The sequence below is a fragment of the Canis lupus genome, chromosome 34 (assembly GCF_011100685.1).
Source record: "Canis lupus familiaris isolate Mischka breed German Shepherd chromosome 34, alternate assembly UU_Cfam_GSD_1.0, whole genome shotgun sequence".
NCBI lineage: Eukaryota > Metazoa > Chordata > Mammalia > Carnivora > Canidae > Canis > Canis lupus.
The window spans coordinates 39,899,916-39,917,404 of record NC_049255.1 but is presented as its reverse complement, the minus strand read 5'-3'; the positions used below and the strand labels follow the sequence as shown (position 1 = coordinate 39,917,404).

The 17,489-nt window shown below is 38.2% G+C and overlaps 1 long non-coding RNA gene across 1 annotated transcript; it reads right to left on the bottom strand.

Annotated features, from left to right (window-relative positions):
- Positions 1-11,093: 11,093 nt before the first annotated feature.
- On the bottom strand, positions 11,094-16,452 carry LOC111093894. The gene is made up of 2 exons (XR_005383603.1): positions 16,271-16,452; positions 11,094-11,997 (listed from the first exon to the last, which is right to left on the bottom strand). It is a non-coding gene; the product is annotated as an uncharacterized LOC111093894 (long non-coding RNA).
- Between the last annotated feature and the right edge of the window lie 1,037 nt (positions 16,453-17,489).

Genomic DNA, 17,489 nt, shown 5'->3' with positions numbered 1-17,489 from the left:
CAGCTTTGAGACACGCGTTTGAATTGCCGTCATGATGAGTAAAGCGCGCACTCTAACCAAGAAATAATACTCGTTGTGTCTCCAAAGTCAAAGAACTGTGTCTAGGAGCCAGAAGATGGAAATGGGAGTGTTGTCTGTCACGATTGTAACTAACGGCTTCCCCACTTGAGGAAACTTTGCTTTTTGTACCCAAGGCTGGGTTCTGCTGATTACAGGTCTAAGTACTGCCAGAAGTCAACTGTGGAGATGGTTCCCAGTGGTCCCTACTCTTGGCATCCAACGTCCTCGTGTGATCTCCCCCCTTGAGCGTGTGCTAGATAATGCCTCGCTGGTGATGAATAGAAGACAGCAAAAGTGGTGGGATGTCATTTTCTTGCTTAAATTTAAAAAGATTCGATCCTGGCTTCAGTTTTGCTCACCTCTCTTGCTCCCCCACTTGCTTCTGATGGAAGGTGGATGCCATGTTGTAAGGTGCTCTATAGAGAGCATCGCATGCTAAGGAATTGGGGCCTTCGCCAGCCGCCCATGAAGAGCTGGATTCTCCCAATTACCACATGAATCAGCCTAAAAGTGGATCTTCCTTCACTAGAGACGTCAGATAAGACTCCAATCCAGCCAATACCTTGCTTGCAGCCTGATGGGACACCCTAAGTCGGAGGATCCAGCTAAGCTGTATGTGAATCCTGTAAGATATGAGATAATGAGTATCATTGTTTTAAGTCACTAAATTCAACAGTAATTTTTTTTTAAGTAGCAATAATAGATCACATACAAAGCACCCAAAAGAGAAATGTTTTCACAGGTATATACCGTTAGTTGTTGAATACGATTTTGAGTTTCACATGCTTTTGGGCAAAATGACAAAAAAGTTTAGGTTTTGGCTGGACGGATGTGAATATGAAATTAGTAATGTGGAAAGAAAATCATAAATACTAATGATTTATAATCAGTTCTGTAAAATGAAACTATAGCATCGAACCATATGTTCTTTCTTACTAAAAATGCATATTTACATATTTTATGTAGATAATTTTACTTTTTTTTTGTCTTTACCAGTATAAGAGGTTACTGTTGATAAATTTTATAGATTCCCTCCCCTACTCCAACACACACACACACACACACACACACACTCAGGTTTCAGAACATTAAAGTGAGAATCACAATAGATGCAGGGAAGAAACGCCTATTAGTCAGCGGCGAACTACTGAGTGTCTCTCTTTGGGGCCAACGTAAGTATATAGAAGATTTCAGAGTTGCTTTATGCTAGAGAATAGAATTATTTTTTGAAATATACTTTGAGAAGAAGGATATTATAGATATTGAGGAACTAACAGAGTAGATTGCATGGGCATTTATTTTTTTATTTTTTATTTTTTAAGTATTTTATTTGTAAGTAATCTCTACACCCCACGTGAGACTTGAACCCACAACCCTGAGATCAAGAGCTGCATGCTTTACCGAGTCAGGCAGTTACTTCCATGAGCATGTATTTTAACCTGCCCAGCATCCAAGCATCCTTTTATTTGATTGGGACACCAAGGAAAGTTAATGGCAAGGATATGCTTTCTACAATGAAAAACAGGCAAATGATCTCACTTTTATTTTGCTGGTAGCTGTGATGAGGCTGGGTGGCCAGCTCCTACCGTTACGTTTAGATGTTCCAGGGTATGATTTTGAATCTTGAGGGTTTGACATGAAGCTCAGAGAAGACTTCAGAGTTGTGTAGTCAGGAAGCTTGGGAGTTTGGCTGGAATTATTAGTTTTTCTGAGATAATGTTCCTGGGCATTTCTGTCCTCATTTTCTGACTTTGGTTCTCTATAACTTTTGCTAATTCTGTATTTCACTATTTCTTGAAAACATTTTTTTCAACCTAAATTGACCATAGAAATCTTCCGTTTCTTACAAACTTTGATAAAAACAATAGCAACAACAAAAACAACAAACAATACCAACAAAGATACCCATTAGGACAAAAGGATCAATTGGAAAACATGTTTCAAAAAGACGAGCATTGCTAAAGTTTACCGAATAATTTTAACACCATAAAAAACTAGTATAGTGATGATACATGGAGGAAACCAAAGAAAAAATTGGGGACTCTAGTTAACAAATATTACAAAGAAAGCAAATAGAAGGCAGCCCGGGTGGCTCAGCGGTTTAGTACCGTCTTCAGCCCAGGGCGTGATCCTGGAGACCCGGGATTGAGTCCCACGTCAGGCTCCCTGCATGGAGCCTGCTTCTCCCCCTGCCTGTGTCTCTGCCTCTCTCTCTCTCTGCGTCTCTCATGGATAAATAAATAAATAAATAAATAAATAAATAAATAAATAAAATCTTAAAAAAAAAGAAAAGAAAGCAAATAGAAACAACAATTCATTATTTTTACTTAGCTCAAAATATGTATATATCTCCTTTTTGCCAGACACATTGCTGGGTGCTTATTGATGTGATATCTTATATAATAGTCTGAACAACCATATGAGGTAATGCTAGCATTATTTTAAAACTAACAAATGAGGGTGCCTGGGTGGCTCAGTCCGTGGAACGTGCAACTCTTGATCTCAGGGCTGTGAGTTTGAGCCCCATGTTGGATTACTTAAAAACAAGATCTTAGAAAATAAATAAATAAAATGAATAAATGATTATCTGACAGATATTGTGGCTTTATTACAACCAGTTAGATGATAATGGAGTGGAAAGCATGATTTTGATGATATCTCTGAATCTAACCTCTTTTTTTTTTTTATTTCAGAAAACTATGAAAATGAGATATTTTGCCATGGTGACTAATGTGGAAAACTGGCTTCATTGGTTATTCCAAATAATAGTCTCCCTGGGACCCTTTGAAAAATACTTTTCAGCAACTTCCATCAAAAGATGAAGCTTATTTCTTACTCCTTAGATCTAGGCTGAACTTATCATTTGTTTTGATGCATAAAATATGGCAAAAATGGCATTGTATTAACATTTTGGTCAAGTCATTAGTCATTTTGATCATTAGTCTTGACCAAACCTAGGTCAAGAGACACTGCATGCATTTTCCCCCCCTTATACCCCCAAGACCACTGTTTGAACACACTTGGAATGGTTTCCTTGTCCCGGGGACAAGCCATCTAGCTGAGGTGACCCTAGAACACCGAGGCTACTCCCCCAGCAACCCTCAAGCTCACAGCTAGTATACAAGTGAGCCCAGCCTAGATCAGCCAAGTTCAGGTCTGAACCAGACTCTACAGTCAACTCACAGCTTCATGAGAGACAATAAATGGTAATTGTTTCAAGCCACTAAGCTTTGGAGTGATTTGTTACAGAGTCATAGTTAACTAATTCAAGCATTAATATTTAGTATTTATAAATGTTTTAAAACACTGTTATGCCTGTTGCATCATCAAAACAAGTATATGGCCTCTGCAATCTGAATGTTATGAATTAATTCTTTGAGTTTTGGCATTCCGTGGAAAATATCTATACTCTCATAATTTTATGATTAATCAAAACTAATTTAATTAACCAAACCCATTTAGAGAATTAGGATATTTTTATATTTCAAAGAATTACATTAAAAATCTATATAATATAGGTTTCCTTGAGTTGAGATCAAAGGAAGAAGAATACATTCAGTCTCTCCAACAACAGAAATATTAGTAATTGGTAATATTTATTAAATACTTACTCTGGAGCAGAGTCTATGATAAGTACTTACTCTTCATTCTCATTTTTAACCCTGAGTAACACCCAATCTGTATTTTCTACAGGGAATCCATACATCCTCAGGGTCTAGTCTGATTAAAGATAAACCCACAGAGCATGAACTGTCACACCTCATCAGAGTCAGTTTGCAGACTGCCAATACCCAGAGCTGTGCTGGGATTTGACAGCAGCGGCTGCAGCACCTCAGAGAGCATCTAAAAGTAGGGGCAGTGGGAGAAAGTTTCTACACTGAACTGTGCATGGGAGAAGTAGTATGGAGATGTCTGGAGTCCATTGGAGGGATTTCCAACGGTCCTACCAGCCTTAAGAACCGGCTATGGGAAGACATTCAAGTGAGGTTTCTTTTTTCTAGGTCTCAGGAAGCTGAACTATTGCTTAATGAAGTCCCAAGCTGGGAAGACGTTGTCCCAAAACAGAAGGAACAGCCCTTTAGACCCTCTGTTTATGTATTCATACTTACCTTCATCAGAATGATCTGGGAAACAGGCTTAAAAATGCAGATTACTGAGCTCATTTCCTGCAACTTCATACGTAGTAGATCTGAGGCTGGGCTCAAAATTTTGTATTTTTAATAAGGAGCTTCAGTTAGTTTTATAGATAAGCAAGTTTGGAAAACACTAGTTAGGTGATGTAGGAGTTAGAACATCTGGATGCCTGGCAGCAGGCAGCAAGAGAGGATGAAAGTAAGGAGCAGACTTGCAAGGTTGAAGTATGACATCCACAGGCAAAACTAGAGGCTAGGAAGTGGAGATTGTGTGCAACAGGGACAAGTGTTTATAGAACAAGAAGAACTGAGAAGCAACTGGTCTCTGCCTTCTCTGTGTGGCCTGTGTTAACAGTTCATTCACTCATTCATTCTTCATATAGTGCGTGTTACTGCGAGTCAGGCACAGTTTGGGTTTCGCCGAATTAAAAGGTTTTGTTATAAATGACCCTTGTCCTCAAGGATGTCACAGTTTAATAGAAGAAATAGACACATAACCAAATAATTGAGTAACTCATGGCTTTGATGTTGTGATAGATGTATAAAAAAATGAGATGGAAGTAAAGAAGGAACTTAACTCTACTGGGGGAAAGGAAGGGTCAGGAAAGACTATGGTGGGATTTGGTGGTCTTGAAAAACAGGTAAGAGTTTGTCATAATGCATGGAGGATAAAGAACGTTTCAGGCAAAGGAAATAGTATGTGCAAAAAAAAAAAAAAAAGGAAATAGTATGTGCAAAAGCAGTTGAAAGAATCAGATATCTTCAGTGAAGCGTGTAGAATCACCCTGCAGCTAGAAGACAGACTGCCAGAGGGGAGGGGGATATAGAAAGCAAGTAAATTATGGTCAAGTAGTAAAAGCATATTGTAATTTCATGCTAAGAAATTCGAAAATTACCCAGGACCCCATGGAAAATCTGTTAAGCCATCTAGACTTTTTTTTTAACAGAATGTAATTATCAAATTTATTTTCTACATTTAAAACAACACATATACCCTATGACCTTGAATTGTGTCCCAAAATTCATATGTTGAAGCTTTAGTCCCCAATTGATGGTATTTGGAAGTGAGGCCTTCGGGAGGTGATTAGGCTTAGATGGGGGTGTGCGCCTCCTGCTAGACCAGTTCCCTTACAGGAAGAGAAAGACCAGAGCAGCCTCTGCCATTGAGGACTCAGCAAGCTGGCAATGACCCATAAGCCAGGAAGAGAGCTCTCACCGGGAGCCAGATCTGCTGGGATTTGGATCTTGGACAATCCTCGCCTTGGACGATGAGGATTAAATATTTATTGCTTAAAATACCTAGTCTATGTTTGTTTGTTTTTGTGTTTTTTTTTATGTTTTGTTATGTTTTTATGTTTGTTTTTAGCCTGAGCTAAGAGTATGTACAAATTTGTTGTTTATATTTCTGTGTTTGAAATATGTGCAGAAGATGGGTGGGGAATCCAAGGAAAAATTAAGAAAGTCAAAAAGAGTTCCCTGACTCTGGAGATCAGGATTAGAAGCCTGTTATCTTGCAGCCTCCCTGACTATAGGTTGTTGTGGCATCATATGGGGAGATTTATTTATTTTTTTAAAAGATTTTATTTATTTATCCAGACAGAGAGAGGGAGAAACATAGGCAGAGGGAGAAGCAGGCTCCCTGCAGGGAGCCCGATGTGGGACTCGATCCCAGGACCCCAGGATCACACCCTGAGCTGAAGCCGGTGCTAAACCTCTGAGCCACCCGGGCTGCTCTCATATGGGGAAATTTAAAAGATGCTATTATCCTCCTACACCTCGTCTTGCCAAATCCATGGCTAAACACCACTACACAAATAAGATGAAGGTGTATGTGAAAAATTGGAATGCCACATGGTAGGAAATTAGGGAGAAGTAAAACAAAACAACAACAAAAAAACCATGAATTAAAGTAGAAAAATGATTGAAAATAAATAGTGATAAAATAGGTAATGCATATTAGCTGATTCAGATTGTCCGGCGGTGATAACCAGGATGGCTGTGACACACCCCATGGCATGTTCATTGTTAATCTTTCTACTATTTTCTTACTTAGTCCGACATTTCCATTTGAGGGACCATCTATAAGGGCTATTTCTATTTTTACAGTATTCCCAGTGTCAAGATTCATGAGGTCAGATGTGAAGATGAATTTGTTGGTTAAGCTGTTCTCTCTTAAGGGCAAGAAGCTTAATCATTTTTTTTTGTACTGACCTTGTCTTGTCTGGAGATGAATCAATGAATCAAGTTAGGAATGGTAAATCATGAATAAGTGATTTATACTTGTCTTGATCAAATATGATAGATTGCTTGGGTTCCTGACTATTACTATATATAAAGATTTATATAATATACAAGGGACTGTGGATTGGAGAAAGAAACTGAAAGTTTTTTCCAAGGATATGGTCCTATGTAACACGGTAAATGTTATTCCTAGTGAGCTAATTCTTGAGAGAATGATAACTGGAGAGGATTAATTTGATATGTTTTTTTTCCAAGTAATTAAAATGTCCGTTGTTTGCTCATTTCTTTCTTTTCCTTTTCCATCCATTGTTTTCTTATTTGTTTTCTTTTTAAGCAATTACACCCAAGCCCTATAGGTAACCAATAATTAAAAATCCACTGAGTAATGGGTCTTTCTTTTTTCCTTTTTTTTCCAAAGATTTATTTATTTATTTATTATTTATTTATTTACTTATTTATTTAATTATTTGAGAGGGAGAGAGAGCATGAATGGGTGAAGGGGCAAAGGAAGACAAAGAGAGAGAATCTCTAGCTAAGCACAGAGCCCAACACAGGGGTTGATCTTACAGCCTTGAGATCATGACCTGAGCTGAAAATTAACGGGTCTTTCTTACCATCTACCCACTCAAATTTCTGGAAAGATCTTTCTAGTCTTTTACCAGCAATGAATGAGGAGGAAATACACAGTGGTCAGAGATAAACTAACTGCTAAATGAGTGAATTTCACGTGGATAAGCTGCCATATTCTGCATTTTTCTCTGGTAGAGGAGAAAGGATGGAGACAAGAGGGCAGACCACGAAAGTGAAGTTGATTCAGGCTAATACCTCCTAGAGAAGATCCAACTGATTTGCCAGCCTGTTTTGTGTAGTTTTCCATATGAGACTTTTAAAAAAAGAAATCAAGAGATGATTAGCAAATGATTATTCTACTCAAATTGAGAATGTATGTCACACACAATGTGCTGGAAGCAGACATTTAGGATAGAAAATATTTTGCTTTTCCTGGAAATTGAAAAAACTATAGTTCTTTGTAAACATCGTTACATAATGAAGAGCACTGCATGCCATGAAGGTTACTGCCATCATCAAAATAGAAATCATGGTGATGGTTTGAATTATGTCCTTGGCAATCTGAGAACCCTATAAAATCATTTTTCTTGGTTTTAACAAAAATATTCAGTATGAAATAGAAATCCATCTTCTATGTAATTTTTTTTCACCCAATATTAAAAGGAATAAAAGAATAAATGTGTTTTTAATGTCTTAACTACACCTTTATGTTTTAAAGAGGGATGAATTAATTGAACAGGATATACTAAATGTATTTAACCTCACTTTATGTCAATCATAGAAACACCCTTTGCTCTAATGAATAGTGAGAAATAAAGTTGTCATTGTCATTGCTGTTTTTTCAGTCTTTCCTGGGGCTTTATTATTATTTTTTTTTCTCCTGATATTTCAAGTTCTATTCTGGATATTTTGGATCTTTAAGTTGGAGAACCATGTCATTTTTGAAGTTCTCAGGCTCTCTAATATTTTATGACAGCAAATCTTCAGACACTAAAGGCCAGGGAGATTCTAGGAAAATTTTAGAGACCATCTAAAACAATTAAGTGGGTTAGGTAAGCAAAATTCTAAGATATAGGAAAAGTGAATAGATTTTGCAGATATAATTCAGGTTCCTGATTGGCTTTACTTTGACTTATTCAAAGGCAGTTATCCAGTGGGTGTTCCCAAATCAAATGAACCCTTTAAAAGAAAGATTAGTCTTTCTTTGACTTCGGAGACATTTTCCTGCCAGTCTGGAAAAACAAGCCACTGGGAATTAGAGCTGCAAGAAAGTGAATACTGCCAACAACCAGGTGTGCTTGGAAGAGGATCCCAAGCCTCAAGTAAGATTGCAAACACAGCTCACATCTAATTGCAGCAGAGTGAGTCCAGCTACGTTGCCCCTGGATGATTGAACTACAGAAACTATGAGATAACAAATGATTATTAAGTTGCAAAATTCATGGTGATTTGCTTATACTAATAAAAAAAAAAACTCACACAGGAATATCAGGGGTGTATTAGTCTCCATTCTCCACAAAGATAGAACTAATAGGATACATATAGAGAAAAAGAGAATGAAGAAGACAGAGCCAGAGAGCAAGTAGGTATGGAATCTGAGAAGTCCCACAGGTCAGCAGCTGAAGAGTCAAGAGGGCCAATGTTATGGGTTGCCCACATTCTTAACATTCATGATCAAAAAAGAAGACTGTGATCTTTCTTTGAGAGTAAATTTTTTAAAAAGAAAAGAAAGAAAAAGAAAAAGATGACAACTCTAATGAGCTCATTAGGGTCATACGTTCTTCCGTATGTAAGTCACAGTGCCCAGTTTAGACCCAAGCCTGAGTCTGAGCAGGAGAAGACTGATATCCCAGCGCAATAATAGTCAATCCAAGAAGCAAATACTCATGTAGGTTTTGTTACTGTTGTTCTACTCAGGTTTCCGATGGGTTGGATGAATCAACTAGCACGGAGGGGATTCTCTGTTCTCTTCGACTTGACTGATTCTAAAGTTGATTTCAACCAGAAACACCTTCACAGACACATTCAGCCTTAGATTTAACCAAAGGTGGGGGTACCCAGTGTCCCAGTCAAATTGACATATAAATTAACCATGATGAGAGATGACAAACAGATGGCTTTATGCAAACACTAGCCATTTCCCGTGGATCTGTATTAAGAGCATGTCCAACCTATGGCAGAGAATGAATGAACTGTTCCAAGGTTTGTCTACATGTCTGATAGTTCATTCCATTATTTTTTATATTAATATTTATATTAAATTTCTCTATCTTCAATTTTCCTTACCACTTAATCCCCATTCATCCTTTTAAATAAATAAATTGCTGAACAGCAGATACTATGTGTAAAAGTCTGCAAATCAAACCAGGATTAGACACTCTCAGGAGCCTTATTCTTCAAGACACTTAAAGTACTGTATTATATATAATTTATTATATATAATAATATTATATAACTTATACAAACCCAGATACTTACTAGGTACGACATAAGGTACTAATGACAATATAAAGATGTGTTAGGCTGAGCCTTAACTACTATGAAACTCATTATCTGGTGGGACCGGAGCAGACAGACAGACACTAGCACAAGCAGACTAGAGCAGAAGTGTTCACGTTCCGTTAGATTGTAGGAGAAGAGATCACTTCTGTGTGGGAAGATGAATTACAACTAGGGAATTGCAGGCTTTGGGGAAAAGTTAGTACTTGAAACCAACACTAAAAATACAGATAGTACTTTGAAGCGTGGGGATATAGTGAAATTTATTATATTAATAAAGGACATAAATGGCCTATGTTGGTTGTACGCTTTTAAAGATAACAGGACAGTAAAGTAGCATGACATTTGAGCTTGGAGGGTTTCAGTTTGTCTATCAGCTAGTTCACTTAGGATCTAGCTTCACTTTTCTGAGCCCAAGATTTCTTGACGGTAAAACGCGGATAATAGTAAAAACTGCGCTCATGCTGTGAAATCAAATGAGACCATGTGATTGGTTTGATGAAGGTAAAATTTTTATTTTCCCAATTACTGCTTCCTACCATGCTCTGTCAAATTCCCATCAACAGTCAAAAAGGACATCTCTGTGTGATTCCATATCTTTTCTTTATTAAAAAAAAAAAAAACACCTCATTACAGCAGAGACTTTGTTTCAAAGTTTGAAAAATTATAATCTTCTATTTGGCAGAAAGCTTTACTTCTCTAGGCAGTACAAAGACTTTCAACTCCAATATCGTGGAGATGAAGGGCAAGGGAGGAGAAAGTTGAGTGGTATCTCCCAGTCCGTCCTCCATCTTCCTTTCTTCTTCCTCTCATGGTGTTCTTTGTGAGACAAGGCAGATGGAATGATAAATCGATCAATCCATAGCTAGAGAATAAGGATTATTTTCTACAGAATTTTTTATAATCTGTAGAAAACAACTCTTTTATTCACTTTTTTATACTGCCTTTGTATGCATATTATTTTTGGTTCTCAGAAATAGAGGAGTTGGGTTTTCTTGAACTCTTAGCACATGACCTCTGCGGAGATGCAGGGAGGGGCCAGAGTGGTCCTTCAGCCTGTAGGCTCAAGAGTCCCCACTCCCTTCTACATCAGTAGATTGTTTCCTTCCTATAATATGGCATCACTGAATATCCCCTCCCTGATTCTCAGAACCCATCTTGGTTCAGAGATTATCCATCCCGCGCTGGTTTTTCATGATTTTCTCACAGGCTACCATCCACAAGTGACCCAGGTCTTGACACATTTTTCTGGCGTTTCCTGAGCTCTATCTCCTCTGAGTCCCCTGAACAATTTTCAAGTCTATTCCTTCCTCCTCCAGTGCTTTGACTCTTCACCTCAGTAGAACTCACAACAATTGCTTCTCAAGATACTTTTCTACTCTTTTTGGGTGTGAAAAATTTCTAGAGACTTCTGAGATCATCCATTGATTAGTAATCTTTTCAGAACCCTTTTCCCTCATAGCATCATTTCAACTTCCTGTACGGGCCTCCTGACAGCCTCTGATTTTGTTCCCTTATGTGTAATTTGAAGTTTCTAAGTTTTATTTGGGTTTAAATAAACACCTAATTTGTCTATACATTTTATCTTTCTTTTTTTTTTTTTTCAGAAGAATAGGAGAATACTCAAATCTAAGCTGTCATCATATTCCTACTGGAAGTACATTGCGTTAATTGAATTTTTGACTACGATATCCTCATATATCTTTCATAACTTTAAATATTTAATATAACACTCCAGTCTGCTTACTTTTGGTCGTTGAAATTCTCTTTTAGACTCTTGCCACTAATTTGTACAGACTGGGCAGTGGGGGCGGGCGGGAGGGGAGTCTGTGGGAACGGCAAAATATGTTGGTGTGGAGGCATAGACCACCTTGTTCTTCTGAGCATGTGTTCCAGGTATGGACAACCCTCAGGAGGACTCTTCTGTCTTTCTGACTCAGGTTCCTCCGCTCACGGCTTAAACACAGAGGCAGGTGCTCAGCTGGGGCTGTGTGGAGCAAATGGTGGCAGTGTTTGCAGAGGCTGACCCACCTGGAAGCTCATGCTCTTGGTCCCCAATTGTCTCCCTCTCAGTTGCTTCTGATTCTCCTCCATCTCGGATTCTCCTCATTGAGGCTATAATGCCCACCTTCCAATTATTGTTCTCTGTGTGCTGTTGGATTTCTGGAATTGTTCATGGTTTGTGATCCACTCAGGGAAACTGTAGTGTTTAGATTATTATTTTTTTTCTTTTCCTTGATTTGTTATTCATTTCTTGTTTTCCTTTCATATTTTGGGGATTCACAATTGATCAGAAAGGCTATAATGTATCACTAGATCTCCATATTTTAGCTGGAAAGCAACACGTTTCCTTTACTTTTTCAACATTCTGGTCATGTTCCTCTGTATGAAGTATGGCTTATCAGTGTTCTTCCTTTAAATTGGAGCATGGTACTGAATAAAATGTTCTCCTTGCCCTGTCATGAAAAATAGGTGGGCCATCACCTCCTTCGCCCTGTGAATACAGTATAAGATTAAATTAACACATTTTGACAGTTACATCACATTTGCTTCTATGGAAATTAAATCAACTAACTGGTGTTAGGCTTTTTTATTTCTAATATTTTTTTGTAGATATATTGATGCCAAGTATCTTATATCATGTATTTTCACAGTTATATTTTAGACCTATTTCATCCTTTTAGTACTGTATTTGGGATTTGGTTGGTTATATAGCCTTTTATCTATCACTTCCTGTTTTCATATAAATTATGGTCAATAAGACCAAAGCTAAAAATAATGTTTTCCAAGGACCACTAAATTTTATTGTTGAATACACAACTCACATATTACAACAACGAAGTAATTATATTTTTGCTATTTTCAGTACTTTTCTAGAGAAACTATTTATTCATTCAATAAATATTTATTGAGCACCAAGTCAACCTCTAGATTCTGGTGATAGAACAAGTCAAACAAAAACAAAAGCACCAAATCTCTCACATGCTCATGGAGTTTATTGGTAAAAGGGGTGACACTGTCCACACAGCATTTCAAAAAAAAAAAAAACAATATCAATGAAATTTAATTGTTTTGCAGAGAATTAAATAAGATGATCTGATTGACAATGCTTAAGCGACTGTATTTGCTATTTCTGGTAAATAATTGTCTTCTTGTGTTAAGGCAGTGGTGGTATTATGTTCTCATAAAAAAGATTTCAGGTACAAGTTAACTTGAGAAAATCCCAGAACGATTTCTAGTTACAACTTTTCCCATACCAGTGTACCCTAAAAAGACTAAGGATTCAAAATACCATTTCATCAAAGATCCCTAGCCAGGGAGCCCATAGGTAACCCAAGGAAATAAGAATTATACTTCTAATTAAGCTGATGGTGTTATGTGCATCATAAATTTAGTTGCATCCATTAAGCAAATAGAGCCAATGTGTTTTATACTTACTTTGATTATGATTGAAATACCTCCTGACCGTTTTATCTTAGGTGATCTAAATAATTTCCTGTTAGAGAAATTGGGGCAATAGTATATCTATTGATGTAGGTGTCTTTTGCAAATAATTACTTTGCCTTAGTAAAAATTGGAAGAGTTTATAGCTTCAAGTCTATTTATTTCTTACTTGCCTCGAGTTCTAATGTTATTTCAGATTATGTTACCACAACTGCTCACAGGTGGTCTTAGCTCTACTTAAAGTATTAATTTTTAACCTTATAATATTTTTTGTGCTTTAGTATCCCCATAACATCTCTTCCCTTCCATAATTCCCAGTCATTGTCAGATATAAAGAAAATATGCATTTTTTACTCACTCTCAATTGCATTAAAATTTTTTTGTTTTTTTTGTTTGTTTGTTTTTGTAAAGCAACTTTGAAAATACTGTTAAGGAGCACCTGAATGGCTAAGATGGTTAAGTGTCTGCCTTTGGCTCAGGTCAGGATTTCTGGGTCCTGGGATCAAGGGCCACCTCAGGCTCTCTGCTCGTGGAAAGAGTCTGCTTCTCCCTCTTCCTCTACCTCTCCCCTCACTCATTCTCTGTCTCTCTCTCTCTCTATCTCTCTCTCTCAAATGAATATAAGAGATATTTTTTTATAATACTGTTGGAATGTAGACTCATGGAGACCTTCCATTTCAAGACGGTGGATAAAATATTTTTCCCCTTACCATTTTAACACTCCATTAAAATGATAAATGCTGTTAGAAGTAGATGAAAATTTTCGCAACAAATAAGATAGAAACAATGCATTCCTGAACAAGAGTTTTCCACAAATTTCTTAAAGTAGAAAAAAGAGTGATTTCCAAGGAAAAAGTGCATAAACATCTAACTCTAAACATGGAGGTGACATTGGAGATGACTTAAAAGAAGTAGACACTGATCTCTTACTCTTACTCTCTCCCACGAAGGGGAGCTCTAGCACAGTGCTCAGCTAAATGGACATTAAGCGGTCAGGGGGGATAGATCGTTCCCTCGGCTTCTTAACATGTTCAGTTGCAAAGAGATGTGTTACTGTCTTTTCCTTCCTCCAGACAGGGGGAGGAAGACCATGTAGACTGTTTCAAGCAGATTTTTTTAATTTATATTTTCTTTTAATCTTTTACTGGGCAAATATATGTTGGATGAACACCTGGTGCCACATATATGAGGCATTTGGGCTAAAAGAGTGAGAAAAAGACTGGTGTTCCCCAAACCTACATTCTAGTGGGGCGCTGGATCACCCACTCACACAAATGTAAAATTACAGCTGTAACAATTTCTATGAAAGACAAGTACATGTCACTATGGGGAAAAAAAAAAACAATAGGATATTTGTGATGTTTTGGCACAATTTCATGAAAAGGTGAAACTCTAACTGCAATCTGAATGATGAGCAGAGGGAGCTGACTAGCAAACAGAGAAGGTAAGAGCAGCCCCAGCGGTGGAAGCGGTACGGGTAAAGCATTTTGCCACGGAGGTGCTGGGAAAGTTTAAAATTATAACACTTTTGTTATAGGAGACTAGAGAACGGAAAACTAGAAATGCGGGTACGGCCAAAATACGTATGGCAGCATAAGACAGGTGTGCTGGTTGATTTTAGGTGTCGCCTTGACAGGACCACGGATGCCACAGCTGATACTTAGACATTATTTCTGTGTGTGTCCATGAGGGTATTTCTGGAAGAGGCTAGCATTTGAATTGGTAGACTGAGGAAAGCAGGTGGCTGTCCCCAGTGTGAGTGGCATCAGCTAATTCCTGAAGGACCTGCATTGAGCAAAGACGCAGGGAAAACTTAAATTCATTCTGACTGTGGAGCTGGGATGTCAGTCTTCTGCTCTGGATGCTCAAGCTGGCATCTGTGTCCTCACCTCCCAGCCCTCGGCCTTCTAAGAAAATCACAGGCCCACTGACTGGGCTCCACGTGGCAGATCACGGGACTTCTCAGTCTCCATAGTTATACGAGCCAATTCCAATAAACCGCTTTCTGGATACACATACACACGTGCCTCCTACTGTTCCTGTTTCTCTAGGAATCCTGACTCATACATCGTTTTAAGAGTTAATTGCTGGGGCAGCCAAGGCTCAGCTGGTGAAGTGTCTGACTCTTGATTTCAGCTCAGGTCATGATCTCCGGGTGGTGACATCCAGCAGGATCCAAGCTGGGTGTGGGTCCTGCTTAAGAGTCTCTCTGCCCCTCCCCCGTGTGCATGCCTGCAAGCATGCACTCCGTCTGTCTCTCAAAAACAAACAAAGAACTTTAAGGAATCAGTTAATTGCTCATAGAATTATAGGATAAAATTTTTAAGGTGTCGCTGATGAAAGTCTGATGCTACCTTCATCCTCACTAGTACTCATTCCTTTCTAGAAGACTGGTTATAATTTGGCTTTTGAAAAATATAGCTTTGCTGTTTCTTTCCTTTTTTTTTTTTTTTTTTTTTTTTTACTTCCCAGAACTTTTAGATTGTCTAAATTTAGTGCTTCAAAATTTTACGATATCCCTATGGTAACAGACTGTTGGTTATTTTGCTGGAAATTCAGTAGGAGCTGACAGTGACCGTGTTTTCACTTTATCAAAATATCTTCCATTATTTTGGGTTAGTTTCCTCCCTTCAACTGCTTTTAAGATATTTTATCATTAGTTTCACCAGTTTGATTATCATGTAACTTTGTGTGCTTTTCTATATGTTTATCCCATTTGTGGGTCCCTTAAGCTTTCTGTAATTATGGGTTTCTAGTTTTCATCAAATATGACAAAATTTTGGTGGTCATTTTATTAATTCCGTAAACATCTTCATCTGCTCCCCAACTTCTCCTTCTGGACCATCAGCTCCTATTCTATTATGTTAGATAACCTGACACTGACCCACAGGTCACTACTGCTCTGCTTATTCATCTGTTTCAGTCTTTGTCGTCTCTATTTGAGTAGGTTGTCTTGCAAGATTTTAATTTCATTGATTTTTTTTTCTTCAGCAGTGTATGATTTACTGTTAATCATTTGGGTATATGTATTTTTATTTCCCCACATTTTTAGAAGTTTTATTTAAATTTTTTTAATTTAAATTCAGTTGGGCAACTGTAGTACATAGTTTCCGATGTAGTGTTCAAAACTTTGTCGGTTGTGGATAACACCCAGTTCTCATCACATCACATGCCCTCCTTAATGCCTATCACCAAATTACCCCATGTCCCCCACCCCCACTAGCTACCCTCCAGTAACCCTCAGTTTGTTTCCTAGAATTAAGAGTCTCTCATGGTTTTCCTCCCTCTCTGGTCAACTTCCCATTCAGTTTTCCCTCCCTTACCTGATCCTCTATACTGTCTCTTATATTCCACATAGAAGTAAAACCACACCAATGTCTGTCTCTCGTTGACTCATTTCACTCAGCATAACACCCTCCAGTTCCATCCACGTTGATGTAAATGGTATTTGTCCTTTCTGATGACTGAGCAATAGTCTTTATCCATTCATCTGTCCATGGACATCTCAGCTCTTTCCACAGTTTGGCTACTGGGGGGCATTGCTGCTGTGAACACCGGGGGTGCGGGGGCCCCTTCAGATCACTACATTTGTATCTTTGGGGTAAATACCCAGTAGTGCACTTGCTGGGTCATAGGGTAGCTTTGTTTTTAACTTCTTGAAGAACCTCCACAGTCTTCCGGAGTGGCTGCACCAGTTTGCAGCACCCGCAGTGTAAGAGGGCTCCCCTTTCTCCACATCCTCACCAACATTTATTGTTTCCTGTCTTGTTGATTTTAGCCATTCTCACTGGTGTCAGAATTGCAGTTTTGATTTGTTATTTCCCCGGTGCCGAGGGGCGTTGAGCATTATTTCATGTGTCTGTTGGCCATGTGTATGTCTTCTTTGGAGAAATGTCTGTTCATGTCTTCTACCCATTTCCTGACTGAATTATTTGTTTTTTGGGTGTTGAGTTTGATAAGTTCTTTATGGATTTTAGATACTAGCCCTTTAATCTGATCACTCATTTGCAAATATCTTCTCTCATCCTGTAGGCTGCCTTATAGTTTTGTTGGCTTCCTTTGCTGTGCAGAAGCTTTTTATCTTCATGAAGTCCCAAAAGTTCATTTTTGCTTTTGTTTCCCTTGCCTTTGGAGACGTGTCTAGCAAGAAGTTGCTGTGGCCGAGGTCACAGAGGTTGCTGCCTCTGTTCTCTTCTAGAATTTTGAGGGATTCCTGTCTCACAGGTCTTTCACCCATTTTAAGCTTATTTTTGTGTCTGGTGTAAGAGAATGGTCCCATTTTATTCTTCTACGTGTGACTTTCCAATTTTCCCAACACCATTTATTGGAAAGACTCTTTTTTTTTCCATTGGGTATTCTTTCCTGCTTTCTGGAATATTAGTTGACCATAAAGTTGAGGGTCCATTTCTAGGTTCTCTATTCTGTTCCATTGATCTATGTGTCTGTTTTTGTGGCAGGACCACATTGTCTTGATGGTCACAGCTTTGTAATAGAACTTGAAGTTTAGCGTTGTGATGCCACCAGTTTTGGTTTCCTGTTTCA